At 43.3% G+C, this 16,567-nt stretch overlaps 1 pseudogene; it reads left to right on the forward strand.

The window, feature by feature from the left end:
* Nucleotides 1–4,668: 4,668 nt before the first annotated feature.
* LOC118017150 overlaps nt 4,669–16,567 on the forward strand; it is a 69,780-nt pseudogene continuing 57,881 nt past the window's right edge.

A 16,567-nucleotide genomic window follows, 5' to 3' on the forward strand; every position in this document is an offset into this window, starting at 1 on the left:
GCTTAACACCTCCACCCAGAGTCAGAGTTTATGCACATATGTTGTTGTGGCCTCATGCTGAGCTGCAGGGGGGAAATGGAGAGGTAGGGAGGTGTTGGAGAACAGGGCTAATGCCAGGATCAAGCAGAGAAAAACTGAGACATTTGCATTATTTTTGCAATGAATTTTCTTTCTTCTTTGAAAGAAAGTTCTTTTTATCTAGGCAATCTGGAGATGTATTCAGTGCTCTTATTGCCTTTGCTTTCATGTGTACCTATTTGGCTTGGTGTACAACACAGGGATCTGCACATGCTACACTCTCCCTACCCCAGCCCAAGTATGTTGTGAGGCCAGGGCCTGGGGGAGCAAGGAAAGATCTCTGAGTGATGCAGGAAGCTTGCAAGGGTGCATGAAGCTCAACCTACTCCTGGACACCTCAGGGAGTCCTCTTCTACTTCCAGCTTCCAACTCTATTTCTTCCTCTTCTTCATCACAAGGTGAGCCAGCCGGGCTCTAGGAATTGGGCAGAGGGGCCATGGGAGGACCAAGGAATCCTGCTTCTGCACTGGCGAGAGAGTGCTGCTCAAAGCCAGATTTGTGACTCCTAACAGAAGGCTGTCCACTTCTCAAGGAACAGACTCCATGAGCAGCAAGCAGATGCAGGAAACCAGCAATGGTGCCTCTTCCTAGGACTGTTTGTGGCCTCAAACAAGCCCCTTGGGGCTACTGTTCTGCCTACACCCCACTTTTCACCTATTCTTTGAAAGGCGTTTTAGCTTTGTTATTCCTTTTATGTCTTTGTTGAAATGCTGGTTCCTTATAAGGAAAAGCTTCTTTAGATGGTATAATTAATAATGTCACTTGTAAATGTGATGTCATAGTTATGAAATAATGTATCACAGAGAAAAGAACAAATTAATATAGCTAATACATCATGGAACTGATTCTAGGAAGGGGGAAACCCCCCAGAATGTATGTAAACTTGCAAGCATTAATCTTAGGACTGAAGTCATCTCAGAAACACACAAGCTCTAAAAGTTGTCAAAGGGTTATAGTAATGTAAAAAGACTCTGGAGAATTTTAGTGTAAAACCTTGGTCATTTATTAACCATGTGACCCTGGAAAGGTTATTTAATGTCTTTGAGCATCAGTCTCCTAATCCATAAAATGGCAACAAGAACTTCTGTCCTGTAGGGGTGCTGGGAGGCTCTAATCCAGTAAGGCTGTAAGGCATAGGGTGAGGGCACACACAATGGTAGTGTAATGTGCTCTCCAAAATTCATAATTACATGGCAGTATTTTTTAAAGCTTGATAGTGTCAGAAAACTTTTTGGTAAAAACTAACAAAGATTCATTCAGAATTCTCTGCTTTTGCTTTGAGAATCTTGGTTCGATGAACTGCAAAGAATTTGGGGGGTTAAGTAATATATCTACCTTCAGAATAATTCAATTATTGGTTGTTGTATTATTCCTGATCATAGAAGTTAATAAAAACAAATGTAAACAGTACCCCAACTCTGAAGTTCTTATACCTTAGATTTATGTACACATTCAAAAGTAAATTCTATTAAAATATATAGCATTCCTCTACACTGAATTTAAAACATCCTTTTAAAAACACTTTTTACTTTTGAAGCCAGAAACAGGAGTTCTATTCAGTTACCTTTCAAGATAAAAGGAAAAGTAGAGTTTAGACTCTTTGTCAATGTTATCTCTACCTACTCTTCTCCGAATAGGAACTTTTTCTAGAACATCAGGTGTCTTCTAGAGCATCAGTAACATCAGGTTACCCACCTGTATTCTGGCTTGTTTTCTGAAACCACAGTAATTAGCTAACAAACGACAAAAATTTTCAATTGAGAGGCCATCTATTCCTGTATCTTGCTGTTCAAAACATGGCCTTAAGGTTATGTAGCTCAAATTTTAATCTAATTAAAGATTAACCTTTAAATTAATTAAAGACTAATTAGAGTCAAAATAATGAGAATTTAAATAAGCTAAGATGTATTGGAGGAAAAGAGTTCTTTGAGGTCACTGACAGACTGGAACTTTCAAAATACTTGCTAGCATTAACACAATTTTTAAGTATTAACAAAAGGAGCGCAACTCCTCTCCAAAACCGAGGGAGTAAAAGCAGCTGCTCCGTGGAACGCCTTAAGAATCCTACAAGTTCATTTTTACTTGACTCTCGTCGGACCAAACTTAACTCTTGCCTGAACAAAGAGGCAACACGATGTACATAAAGCAGCATACTTGAGACGCAACCGCTTCAGATGACTACTGAAACTTGGAAAAGGCCATAGGAGCGAGTCTGACGAGCTCGGCTGAGACGCTCACGCAGTCCACTTGTTGGGCAGCGATCGACTTGCCGCCGGAACTTTGAAGAAGGGAGTGCGAGAAAACAAGCAGACTTCTGCTTTAAGGGTTTCCCCAATAAACGGCCTCACGTTTACCAACGATTCACCTCCCCGCATCACTGTTCCTTCCCGCAAGCCATTTGTTTCTAGTTGTTTCCAATGGTGGCCCCTCCGCACCCTCATACATGGCTGTAATTTTTTTTTTTTTTAAGTTGCTGGATTTGTTTTTCTTTAGAGGTGAGACTTACCTAAGACAGCCCTTCTAGGAGACCCCCCAAAAAAGTACCCATCTTATGTCTAACTTTATTCCTCTCTCATTTGGCTACTATTAATAGCTCCATTTTCATTGGCAACGCATAGAGCTACCCAAAGAGCTTCTGGTAGTAGGGGTTATTTCTACCAAAAGTAACGTCAGGGTGCAAGTCAGAACTGTATCTTTACTGAGCAGGACCGGGACTGTTTTCTTTTCACTATTTGATTTACTTGGTAGCACCTCCACTCCCCCCGCGTCTCCCCGGGTAGCGACCGCCCGAAGCCGGAGGCGTGTCCCGCGCACCCAGTCTCCCGCCGCGCGCACCGGTCGCTCACCTGGCTGCTGCCGAGCTCCTCGCCCTTCTCCGGGGTCCGCGGCTGCACCGGGCTCTGAGGTGGCTCCGCGGGAGGCGGCGGCGGGTCCAGCAGCTGCTCCAGGCAGGCAGTGCCCGGCAGGGATGAACTCTTTTGATGGCACAAGTGCGCCTCGGGGCCCCGACGCCGTGCACCCTCATCTCGGGCGCGGTCCCCCCTCGCGGGCGGCTGGGGCGAGGAGGACAGGGAGGATGAGGCGGAGGACGAAGAGGGAGCCGAGTCCGGGGAGCGTCCGCCAGGAGGCGTCCCTCCCTCTGCTCCCGCGGTCGTCGCCGGCCCCTTTCCCGCGGGGAGCAAATGCTCACGGATCCGGCGGCGCAGGGTGGACCCCTGCTCGGTTCTGCCGGCGCCGCCGGGCTCGAGAGGCTCCGGCGAGGAGCAGCACAGGTTGGGCTGGGAGGAGGAGAAGACGCGGTCCAGCACTTGCTTGCGCTTCTTGAAGCCGCTCCACCTGCTGCCCGCGCCACCCACGCCGGCCAGTGCGTCCCGCCTGCCCCCCGGGAGTGGCGGGGAGGGCGATGGGGTGTCCGCAGTGCGGCGCTCTGGGCCCCCTGCGCGCCCGCCCCCGCTGCCCTTGCTCTTGCCCACCCCCAGCTGCAGGTTCTTCCAGAGCCGGGCCTGGAAGGAGGAGGACGCCGCCGCAGGCTCGGGCGACCCCGCCGCGGCTGCCCGGGGCTCCATCCTCCACCCCCTGCTCCTCCTCTCCACTCCTCCGCCACCTCCTCCTCTTCCTTCTTCTCCTCCGCCCTCTCCGGCTGCACCTCCTCCAGGAGCCCCGCGGTGGCGGCGGCGACGGACGCAGCAGCAGAAGCCGGGAGTGCCCGGCGGCTTCAGGACAGCGCGGGGGAAAGCCGCCGCCGCCGCCTCCAAGGCTCTTCGGCCGCCGGACTCCGGCGCCGCCTCTTCCTCCTGCGCCTGCCGGGGTGGCCTGGCGCTGCCACCGAATCCCGGCCGCCGCTCCCGCAAAGTTTCTAGCTCCGAGCTCCGCAGCTCCAGTCCCCTGGAGTCCCCCAGGCCGCGCCCTGGCTCCCTCTCCTCGCGGGCTCTGGGCTGGAGAAGCTACAAGCGCACGAGCGTGCGCGTCCAGCTGCGCCAGGGACCGCACCCTGCGCCCTCAGGGCAGCACCTGTCAGCGGCGGGGGCGGCTGCCTCCCAACTGGGCGCGCGCGCCACTCACACAACAGGGCGGATCGGGCTGAAGACAGGCGCGACCAGCAGCCCCGCGGGAGCACCCCGGGACCATCCTCCAGCTCCTGGGCGGGAGGGTGGGCAGGCGAGAGCCGGGTGGAGATGGGTAGGGACCAGCGCCAGGTTGCTCCCCAGGATCTGGCCACAGCTCCCCACGTAGCTCTCTTTGGGCCGATGGCTGGACGCGCGCGCCGGCTAGTGTCTTGGTCCAATGAAGTGAGCTAGAGAGAAGATTATGCGCCTTGGGTGGGTCCTGTGGGGCACAGAGCGTCCATACCGAAAGGTGAACCTGACCGAATTCTGGGGCTGAACACTGCTGCTCCCGCCCCGTTTCGTGTCCTGGATCCAACAAGAGAGTTTGATTTCTTCTGTCTTGACTTCATCCCATCCAGCCTCCTTGCTCTTTATTTGCATGTACACCGGTAGTTCCTTTTGTGATCCAGGTCTAGAGGTTTCCGGAGTCTGACCGTAAATTAGCCAGCCCTAAAGTTGCAGGGAGTTTATGGTGGACGAGGATATGGAGGATGTCCACTACCTCTCACACCATTCCAAACGCAGAGAATCTTGTTTAAATCCAAGTGCATTTACTTCCTTTGCTTCGTTGCAAGGCAAATGGAAAAGGGTTTGTTTTCCTCGTTCAGACCTTGCTTCTCCCTAAATCTACTGATCCAAGGGTCTTCCGATTCTACTAAGAGTGCTTCTTGAAAAGCAGGTGACACCGTGTCCCTTCCCTCGTCCACTGCCCTCCACACCATTAAATGTGGAAAACACGGAAGAGTTCCCTGGGCTTTGGCACCATACTGTCTGATTCCAGTCTCCTCTAGCTAACAGTATGCCCTCGAGATCTTACCATCCTGGCTTTTTAGTCTTTTTTTTTTTTAAATCTTTATAACAAATACTTAACAAATATTTATTGAGCACCTACTATGTGTCAGGCAATATGAGAGGCTGTGAGGATGAAGCTGTGAACAGGGCAGACAGGGCCCCACTCTCATGGAGCCCATCTTCCGATAGGAGAGTCGAACAGTAAACAGAATTTCTAAAAAGAAAAGTCCCATGAAGAAAATTAAACAGGAGGGGCGCCTGGGTGGCTCAGTTGGTTAAGAAAATTAAACAGGGTACCATAACAGAGTGGCTCTGGAGGTAGGGTTGCCAGATAAATTGCAGGACATCCAGTTAAGTTTAAATTGCAGATACTCTTTGAGTATAGGTATGTCCAGAATTTGTACACCACACACTAAAATGCCATTTGTTGCTTATCTGATATTCAAGTTTAACTGGGTTTTGTATTTTTTACTTGCTAAATCTGACAACCCCATACAAAGGGTTTTTGGTTGCTATTTTTTCTTAAAACAAAAGTCTAATGAGAAACTAAAATTTAAGGTGAAACTTAATAAGGACAAAGAGATAGTCACAGAAAGGTCTGATTACAGCATTCCAGGCAGAAGGAACAGCAAGGCAAGTCAGGAAGCAGCTTGTTTAGGCATGTTCAAGGACAGATGGAGACCAGGCCATATAGCGTGAAGCAAGGTGAAAGAGTCGATAAGAGACGGAGTAGAAGAAATGGACAGGGTCCTGGCGGGTGGGTCCCATAAGGACAGTAAGAGTTTGAGGTTCCTGTAAGTGAAATGGGGAGCCATTAGAGGGTTTTTAAACATGAGAGTAACATGATGTGATTAACTAATACCTACCTGCCCCATAGGGCTGTTTTAAGAATTAAGTGAAAAAGGACTTAGGTCAGTGCCTGAGGCTTTTCCACACAAGACAATCAAACTTAAAGTACCATGATCACAAAAAATTACATCAATATAGAACTACCATGATAGTCCAAAAAGAACTGCAATATACAAGTCTTTCTTCTCTATAGCACAGGAAAATTATTTTGTTACTAATATTTCTAAGACATAGTAAACAAAAGCATAGAGAAAATAAGAAACATAGAATTACTGTAAAGAAGTAAGAAGAAATGACCTTCTTACCAAAACTCTTTATAAATATGTCAGTTTGTCATATTTATATGACATAGATCTGTGGACCCATGGAGATAGCTCCATACAATTCAGCCTTATATTCATATAGTCTTTTTTTTATTATACATTTAATTGACTTTTGTAGTTTAATATTTTCATTTTTCTCCTCCACCTAATTTTTCCTTGAAAATACTAACTCTGAGATTTTGGGTTCTGGGCTCTATGACCCATCCCAAATAACACTTACTCATCAATGTGAATTCATTTATACAACTTGAATATGTATGTATATGTAACTTGCGTATGTAACTTTTCCTAAATATCTAAAGTGGATTACAAGAGAGGTTGTCCTACAAATATTGCATTATATAAAGTTGTACATGATATGTCCGATGTCTTATTATGTTTAAGAGAAGATACTTATAAAAACGACAACGCAAGGGAAAAGGGAATGGTACAAATTGATCACTGAGAAGTGAAGAATCACTTCTGCCCTGACTGATCAAGGAAGATTTCTTGCTGGAGGCATCATCTGAGCTAAGATCTATTGCAGGCGACAGAGTATACCAAGAAGATAGATTGCCACCCACCAGGGAAAGCAAAATTCATGGCATGTAAGCTGTTCTTTTTATTATAATTTACTAACCATCTTAAATACTGATAGAGCATCTGTTGCTTGAATTAATAGGAAATTAATAGATGCATCACACACTGATATACAGGAGGTTGGGAAGGGGATGGGTAAGGTAATATTTCAGCACAAACCCAAAGGAAGTGAGGGAGTGAACCAGGCAGTGAATCTGAAGGAAATTTTTTTCCAGGAAGAGGGAACATTAAATGTGAAGAGGCTGGGGCATGTGGGTGGCTCAGTCGTTAAGCATCTGTCTTGGGCCCAGGGTCCTGGGATCAAGTCCCCCCCCCCCCACCCCCATCAGGCTCCCTGCTCTGCCGGAAGCCTGCTTCTCCCTCCCCCACTCCTGCTTGTGTTCCCTCTCTCGCTGTGTCTCTGTCAAATAAATAAAAATCTTTAAAAATAAATAAATAAATAAATAAATGTGAAGAGGCTGAGGCAGGAACTTGCTCAGACTGAGATGTGGCAAAGAAGACAAAGTAGCCGGAACAGAGAAAGCAAGAGGAGAGGGGGAGGGAAAGACATTGCAGAGATGGCTAAGGGCCAGGTCCTGTAGGATTCTGTAGGCAACAGTGAGGACATTGGATTTGGGTGGATGGGAAGCCACTAGGGGGCTTTGAGGAGAGTTTCCTTATTATCTAATTTGCATTTCAAAAGATTCACTCTGGTCTTTTTGTTGACAATAAAGTGGAGGAAGGGAATGGGTGGAAATAGTTTTGTGTTTTTTTTTAAGATTTAATTTATTTATTTTACAGAGAGAGAGTACTAGCAGGAGGATGCAGCAGGGAGAGGGAGAAGCAGGCTCCCGCTGAGCAGAGAGCCCGGCGTAGGGCTCAATCCTAGGACCCTGCGATCATGACCTGAGCCGAAGGCAGATGCTTAACTGACTCAGCCACCAGGCTCCCCAGAAACAAAGTTTAGATAGGCGCTGTCACTCACTATAATACCCGAGGGACAAGGGTGGCTTTAAGCTTTAGCTGAGGAGTGATGAGAGTGGTTAAATTCTAGATACACGATGTTTGGAGGATAGAAGCAACAGGACTAGCCATAGTCTAGATATGGAGTACTCAAGCATTGTGCTAAATGGTTTGCATCATTTACTATCTGTAATTCTCACAGCAACCCTATTTTATAGATGCGGGAACCAAGTCTGAGGCATGTGACCTGATCTCGCAAGGTCACTCATTGAGTAGTTAGCAGATCCCAGGTCTAGGGATTCTGAAGCCACAAACCTTCTTTAGTTTTAAGATGTACGCATAAATATAGGGAATAAAATCATTGAAAGAGGCTTCAAAAAGATGCATGGGTCCATGTCCTTGCGTTGGGTGAGCAACAAGACTGTCCTGGACAGAACCACAATTTCCACTTGGTGAGATCAAGGACATAAATGCAAGCATAAAAAACAACACTTGGGGGACTAATTGAGTTAAAGGCCAACTAAATGGCCCTTAAAGAGCCCTCTTGTCAATGGAGCTCTGGCTGCTGTCCCCGCCAGCTCCCAGCCCAGGGCCAGATGCCTTCATGCCCTCATTTCCTCTCTCAGTCTCTAAAATGGGGATAAGAATATCTATGGGCCTGACCCACCTCACAAGGATCCAATTAAAAGCCAGTGGAGGCAGCGGTTTTGACGAGTAAAGCCTGTCTACAAGAGAGATGTTATCATCACTTTGTAATCAAAAAAAAGAACAACTACCAGACCGACTTGTTCCAACTTACATGGAAAAACCCTGCCTGTGTGGAAAGCAGCATTGTGAACCTTTTAAAAGCAAGAACCCGGTCATCACAGTTCCACATGTTGAGACGGCTGCTGACTATAGTCAGTTCAACAGAATAAACGCCTGCTCAGGTGTGAACTAGTTTTTGCCTTTTTCTTTCCTGCAAGTTTTCTCAACAGTTCTCAAATGCAGTTTAATGCTTAAATAACTTCAGAGAAGCTCTTTCTGTTAACTTTGTTTAACCTAAGCCACCTCCTATTTTCTTCTCAACCAGAGTGTTAAAAATTCTAGGGTCCTAGACCAAGACATGCTCTGGAATGTCTATGTTGGAAGGGCATAGGACTGTCATGTAGCTTGAATGGGGGAGGGGGGAGTTTGAAGCTGTCTTTGCATAATATTTTTTTTAAATCAATTGTCCTTATAAAAGAAGAGGAGAAGGAGTTAAGTGGCGATTTGGGGAGAGAAAAGTCTTCTGCTGCCCACCTCTCAAGGCCAATTCTACATTGCACAGAGTCAGAAGACGTGGGCATTTGCCTGGTGTTGCACCTAAGTGCTCTGTAACCACAGGCAGCCCCTAGAGCCTCAGTGTTTCACTAGCAAAATGAAGAAATGGAACTAGTTTCCCTCCAAGGCCCCTTTCAGCTTAAAAATTATGTAAGCTTCTGAAACAGTTCTCCAGTGTAGGATATAATCCATCTATTCATTCCTGGTCTGATGTCCTACTTTCGCTGGTATATACAAAGGCAGGTATTACTGGATGGGCATGCAAATAACCCCCTTTGAATATATACCACATCACAGAAGCTCCCAGGGCCCTACTCCTATCCCTCAGGCCTCAGCACTTCACAGTGGGTATATGATCTCTCTACTACACCTTCCTCAAGTGTCCTAAACCAATGAGTTCCAGGAGATGATGTATAGATATTTTGCTCTCCCTCAGAGAGGGAATCAGGTAAGATAACTCAGAGGGAGGGATTCTATCTTCTTCCTAGTTCCAGTGCCCTTGGTGCCATTTGGGTTGACAACACACCCTTTCTAAGCTTCCTTCCCTTCCTGTCTCACATGCCTCCTTCCCTAACACTGCGCCCTGCACCTCAAAAAGAAACTGCTTGTATTTGAGTCCTTATCGCTAAGTGGGCTTCTGGGGGAACCCAAACTAAAACACATGGGATGGACATTTCAGTCTTTAGCCAATGAGGTTCCCGATTTGACCATTCAATGAGAATAAAAGTAATGTTCTCCAGCAAGATTCCTTTGGGCCGTACAATTCTCTTACAGGGAACCTGGGGCCTATAAAGACAAAATTTACCCCCCAGCCTACAATCTATCCCCTGAAAGTGAGACCCCTTGAAAACCAGAGTTTTCATCTATGATTTACCTCCTAGAGTAGACAATAGGGTTGTACCGGCTGTTGTATGGATGTATTGAGTCACTAAATTCTACACCCAAAACTAATAATACAGCTCGTATGTTAGCTAGCTGGAATTTAAGTAAAAGGTTAGAAGAAAAAAAATGTTCAAGAACTCAGAAGGTCATCGCTCAGATTGAGTGGGGCACTCCTATCTTGTTGCTCCGCCGCATAGACCTACCATTCTCAAAGTCACTCACGCTTCACCATCATCAGCGAGCTGCACTCATTACATTCACCTTCCAGCCAAAGGAAAAAAGGTAAAGAAGAGTCTGCCCCCACCTTTAAAGTTCCTTCCCAACTCTTCTCAGATCCCAGGGCTTAGAACTCAGGTACATGGCCACGTCTAGCCATAAAATCTTTATTCTGGGCAGTCATGTGTCCAGCTAAGAAATCTGGGGTTTCATTATTGAGGAAGAAGGGGCAGGCAGATATTGGGGGACAGCAAGCAGACTCTGACACAGAGGAGTAGTCATTTGAGGACTTCTGCACTCATAAAGAAAGGGCACAAAATAAATGTTCTCTTTTCTTTATCTACACGTTTCGATGTTTGGTGTGACGTCTGGAACTGCTGCCCCCATCTCCTTCTGAATCTGAGGATGAAGCGGACACTGACGCTGGCAGAGGAGAGAGAAACAGCCTCAGTTCTGGATGTCATTGTGCTACACAGTCAGTCAATCCCTGAGGCCTTCCTTAACTCTGCTCCTGTCTTTATGTAGTTAGCTGTTTATTAATTATTAAGTAGGAAATTAATTTATCTAGATTTGTAGACCAGAAGAAAAAATACATCTCCCAGGTTGCCTCATTCACACTAGGGCATTAGAGGAACTGGCTCCGTGTTACAAAGAATTGAGACACATCAGTATTCACTAATGGTAAGAGCACTGAGAGACAGCTAAACAGGGTAGATCTTTCCTCTCTGCTGTGTTATTTCAAATCTGGTCATTCTGCTAATGAGAATCACACTGCTCCCTTATTTTCACCTAACAGCATGCTTTCCCAGGTTGCAATCAGTTTTGGATTTATTTCAAATCCAATCCCCTAACTCGCACGTTTTTCTCTGAGCTAAAATGGTTATTTAAAAAATACACATTATTGATTTCAAACCGGTGCCTAAAAATTGAGCTGCCTTTCTGGCAAGCTCTGTCTTAAAAATGCTTGTTTAGGGAATACATGAGCAAGAACTAGTTAGAAAAAAGTTTTGTGGAGTTTTATTCTGAGATGAGCTTCTGTCTGAATCCCATAGGGGAAGTAGGAAAAGGAAGGAAAGATGGAGTAGCTAAATGTGTACAATCATCCTTGGAAAAATAAAATCAAGTATTATGCATTTTATGAAGAAAATTACTTCGAATGAAACTACGTTGGCTAAAATAGATTTCCCAGACCCTGATTTGTAGCCTGGAAGTCCATCCGCCTGGTTTGTTTTTAATCTTGACATCTGCCACCATTACAGTTAAACTTCTAAATTCTGTCCATATAATTACGTAGGTAGGACAGGTATTGTTTTCCACCTTTGACAGAACACCTAAGAAACCAAGGTATACGGGGACTTGGCCCAGGTCTCATATAAAGTCAGTGCTGAGATTAGTGAGGTAATTATAGTGAGGTAATTATTGGGCTATCCTTACTCCCACCACTCCCAGTGTATGTGGATCTATTTCTCATTCAGTTCTACGATTCAGCAGATTGGATCCAAGCACAATTTAACCACTCCAAGATCAAGAATTGTTTGTCTCTGTCGGGATGCATCAGACCATAGCCTAAACTCCAAAGACATCAGGTCTGGTGCTGCAAAGTCTTGGCTCAAGCCGGAAGGCAGCACCTGGAAACTCTGCCCTGGGGTTAAGAAATGAATTTGAGGCAGAAAATTGCTGCCATAAGTAAACAAAATGGAGGCACCATTTATGGGGGCTGTCATCTATAAATAAAACCTCTGAGCGCTAATGAGATTGGATATATGCCAAGAGGGCTAGGGACTGTAGGGAGAGTCTGACTTTGCAAATAGGAGAGTATTGGAATAAAAAAAAAACCACAGTATGGCGAACTTTTGTGCAGATGGAGAGAAAAATATAGCTCCTTTATATTTTCTGTAACTAATATGGTCTTCCTTTAGAGTAATGTCACTCAACCAGAAGTTAATGGAGAAAAAAAGAATGAAATATCCAACCCAACTTTGACAATCACCAAGATTTAATCATTTAGACAGTCCCTTTAGGAAATGCCTATGGTCTTCCTGGAACAAAATGTCTCTCAGGTAGGCTTCTCTCCCCTCGTTACTCTCCCTAAGAAGGTATCTGGGTAACTGGGGAAAGGCTGTGTCTTTCACATCTTCCATGAAAGCAGGAAACAGCCGGGGCAATGTCATCTGCCTCTTCTGCTCTGGGAGAGATGTCCCTTGTCCACCTGTTTTGCCTGCTACCATTCATGAGCAAGTCTGCACTCATATGACCCGGTGTTTCCCATCCTAATCAGATCCCAAAAAAAAGCTCCCAGATGACTCAACATTTCGTTGGCTCCCACTGACCGGGGCCCCTGACATCTATCTGTCATTTCTCTTATCCAGCCTGGGCCCAATTACTCATACTAAGCTTCTACTGTGAGGTCACCTAGGCCCATTGGCACTTGACTCGGCATCCATAACTTAAGAGATGAGTTAGGCTCAGAAAAGCTGAATGTCAGGGCCTTCTCCTGCCAGCTCTAGAACGCCACCTAGCCTTTGTTTGTGCGTCTGCACCCTAAATGGGTTTGCGACAGCTCTGTCCTCTGGGACTAAAGAGAACTTGCTCTTTTCTCTCTCTCTCTCTCTCTCTCTCTCTTCCCCCCACTCCTCCCTCCTTCCCTATCCCTATCCCATGTCCCCTGCCTTCCCTCCATCCCCTTGGACTGTCCTTTGGTATCCAGACAGGATAGGTTCATCATTCAGGGTTATAGCAGGAAATAGATACCACATTCAAGTAAGAAGATTTTGATATAAATTTAGTAAATATAATTATTTTCAAAGGTGTGGGAAGGTTGAGAGCTGTGGCTCTCAGAATCTGACCTGGAGACCTGAGATCCTTTCGGGCCAAAGCTATTTTCCCAATAATTCTAAGATGTCATGTGCCTTTTTCATAGTCTCCTACAAGTGTACAGCAGAGTTTTCCAAAGACTACATAGCATGTACTATTTATAAGAAAGGACATCATAAAGTAAAAGATAAAAAACAAAATGGGGAAGGGGAAATAACTGCAAAATATATAACAGGCAAGAGATTAAAATACAGAGGTTATAAGGAACTCCTCAAATTGATACAAAAAAGACAAACAACCCAATAGAAAAATTGGCAAAGAACATGAATGCGAAATTCACAAAATAGAAAAAGGAAAAATGCAAATTGTAATGCCATGAAGATACTTTTAAAAAATTTATTACAGAGATTAGTAAAATATAAAATTGCTTGCGGGTATCAGCTTTGGTATGGGTGTAGGGAGTAGATATCACAGTCATTACTAATGACAGTGTGAATTATTATAGCCATTTAAGAGGTCAATTTGGGGACTCCTGGGTGGCTCAGTCAGTTAAGCGTCTGCCTTCGGGTCAGGTCATGATCCCAGGCTCCTGGGATCAAGTCCTGCATCAGGCTCCCTGCTCAGCTGAGTGTCTCCTTCTCCCTCTCCTTCTGCCCCTCCCCTCTGGCTCGTTCTCTCTCTCTCTCAAATAAATAAAATCTTCTTTTAAAAGAAGAGGTCAATTTGGCAATGTGTATTTAAATGCACATAATTCATTACTCAGGAATTCTACTCCTCAGCATCTTCCCCACCCACACCCCCAAATTCTGCACATAGATTAGGCTATATGTGTAAGGATCACATTGCAGCATTGTTAGAAATATCAATAATGGTTAGTAATAGCCAAATAAAAACCAAAAAGGAAAAATTTGAATGTCCTTCAACACAGGAGTGATTACATATATTGCAATTTATCCATGCTATGAAATTTTATGCAGCAGACAAAAAGAAAGGGGTGGATCAATATGTTCACATAAGAAAGATCACCAAAACATTGCCGAGTCCAAAAAAAAGCAAGTCGCAAATAAATATTTATGCTATAATAGCATATTTCCATTTATAAATAAATAAATTCACAAATAGAAATCAGTAGTACATTAAAAAATAATACACCATAACATAGTTAGATTCATCTCCACAGTGGAATAATAATAGCTTACTATTAGGGAATTTACTAAAATAGTATGCCTATTAATCAAATGAGATGAAGTAATACAAAGCACGTAACAAAATTTGACATCTTTTACTAATTTAAAAACCCTAGTGAAATAGAAAGAGATGCAGGAGCACCTGGATGGCTCAGTTGGCTAAGCATCCAACCCTTGGTTTCGCTCAGGTCATGATCTCATTGATCATGCCATCCAACCCCGAGTGGGGCTCCACACTCATCAGGGAGTCTGCTTGAGATTCTTTCCCTCTGCCCCTCCCCTTGGTCACACACACACACACTCTCTCTCTCTCAAATAAATAAATAAATCTTTAAAAAAAAAGAGAGAGATGGATAATTCTTTAACATGATATAATAATATATGCATAAACTCCAAAGCCAGCAATAATATTCATAGCAAAGCAGTAATAAAGGCAATTCTGTATAAGTCAAGACCCAGACAAGGATCCCAAATAATGGCACAACTATTTATAAGTGTTCTGCAAGAGTGAGCCAGTGCATTTAAATAAGAAAATAAAATAAGGTGTAAATAGTGGAAAGAACAAAGCAAATTTTTCCATTATTTATAGATGACAATCATTGAGTACTTGAAAAACTAAAGAAAAAAACATAAAAACAATAAGGAAAAACAGTAATGGAGTAAGTTACAAAATTAATCTACAAAAGTCAATAGTTGTTCTTTCTACAGAGATTATAAAATAGAAAAAATAATATTGTTAAAAATAATACCCAAAATATAAAAACTGAGTGCACAAAATAAGATAAACCCAAGAGCTATATGAGGAAAGCTTTAAAACTTTATTGTGGGACATGAGAGAAGACTCGAATAAATGAAAACCAGCTGGGTGAAGAGATTCAGTATTGAATAGTGATCATTTATATTTAAATGAATCCATAAAGTCAATGTGATCCCAATCACAATACCAAGAATTTTTAAAACATGATGAAATAGTTATAAAGTTCATTTGGAAGACTATGTATGTTGTAAGAGTCAGAAAATAAATCTGTCAAAGAAGACTTTCAAGGGGAAATTAGTTCCTTCAGAAATCAAAATTTATTATATAAACTACAGTAATTTTAAAATTATGGTATTGGCTCAGAAACAGACACTATGGGTCAATGTTCAGAATGGAGTTTAGAAATAAACCCAAGTACCTACAGGTATTTACTTTTTCATAAGGGTGCTACTTGAAAACCAACAGTAAAAGATAAAATAATTAGTTGAGATAGCTAATCCTATAAAGAAAAACAAAACAAAAATGTATTCCTACCTCATTCCTGTTATCAAAGTAAATTTCATATAGCTCAAATACTAATCCAATGCTAAAATAATTAACAATATCATAGCAAATTGAGTATATTAAAAGAATATCTAAGTGGATCAAACATTATTCCATAAATGCAGACATTTTTGCCTGTTTTATCCACCAAAGTAAGATGCCTGACACACAGCTAGTATACGATAAATATTTGTTTGATGAATACATGAATCATAGTCCGAAACATTAATAAAGATAAAAACTACAGAAGAAAATATAAATGACTTAAAAAAAAAATCTTTGAATTAGAGGGGTACCTCTGTGGCTTAGTTGGTTAAGCATCCACTCTTGCTTCCAGCTCAGGTCATGATCTCAGGGTTGTGAGAATGAGCCCCATGTGGGGTTCTGCACTCCGTGGGGTGGAGGTGAGGATCTGCTTGAGATTTCTCCCTCTGTCCCTCCCCCCTTCAAATGAATAAATAAATCTTTTTTAAAAATCTTTGAATTAGGAAGGTCTTTTTTCATTGTAAAAGGAAATCCAGAAACCACTGGGGGGAGTAAAGATTGATAAACCTGGTCAAATGAAAATTAAACTTGTCCATTCAGCCAAATTCCCATAAATAAAAAACATATATGAGTGGCAAAAGACAAACTTAACATTCAGAATGAATTTCCTAATCAATGCTAAAACAACAACCCCATAGGAAACTTGGCAGAAATTAGTGGATAGAGAATAAGCTATACACAGAGAAAGGAATACGGACGGTCAACAATAATTTCATCGTTAAGTAGCTAAATATAAGTTTTCTAAATGCCACATTTTCTAACCAATAATATTGGAAAAGATAAATGGATTGTACCCAGTGTTCACATGTGTTACTTATTTAAAAAGGAGTTCTCATGCACTATTAGTGGAAATATAAAATGGAACACATTTGTTAAGGTAATTTGGCAATGTATATCAAAATGCTAAAAATGTTTACCATTTGACACAGTGTTGGTTCATCACCTTGGGGAGTTTCCTGGATGAAATTTATTATTCAAATTTTTTACTATTTATAGATAATATCAAATCGGCCCCCCCCTACACAGATTCAAAAAGCAAAGGAACCTGTGTGGCTTGTCTTAAGTGGCCACGAGAATAATCAGTCTCCATTCCCACCTGCCAGAGTCTCAAAAGTTTATAGAGAGGCCTTAACTGGGCTCAGTCACATATTC

The sequence above is a fragment of the Mirounga leonina genome, unplaced genomic scaffold (assembly GCF_011800145.1).
Source record: "Mirounga leonina isolate KUSES-001 unplaced genomic scaffold, KU_Mleo_1.0 Mir_168, whole genome shotgun sequence".
Lineage (NCBI taxonomy): Eukaryota > Metazoa > Chordata > Mammalia > Carnivora > Phocidae > Mirounga > Mirounga leonina.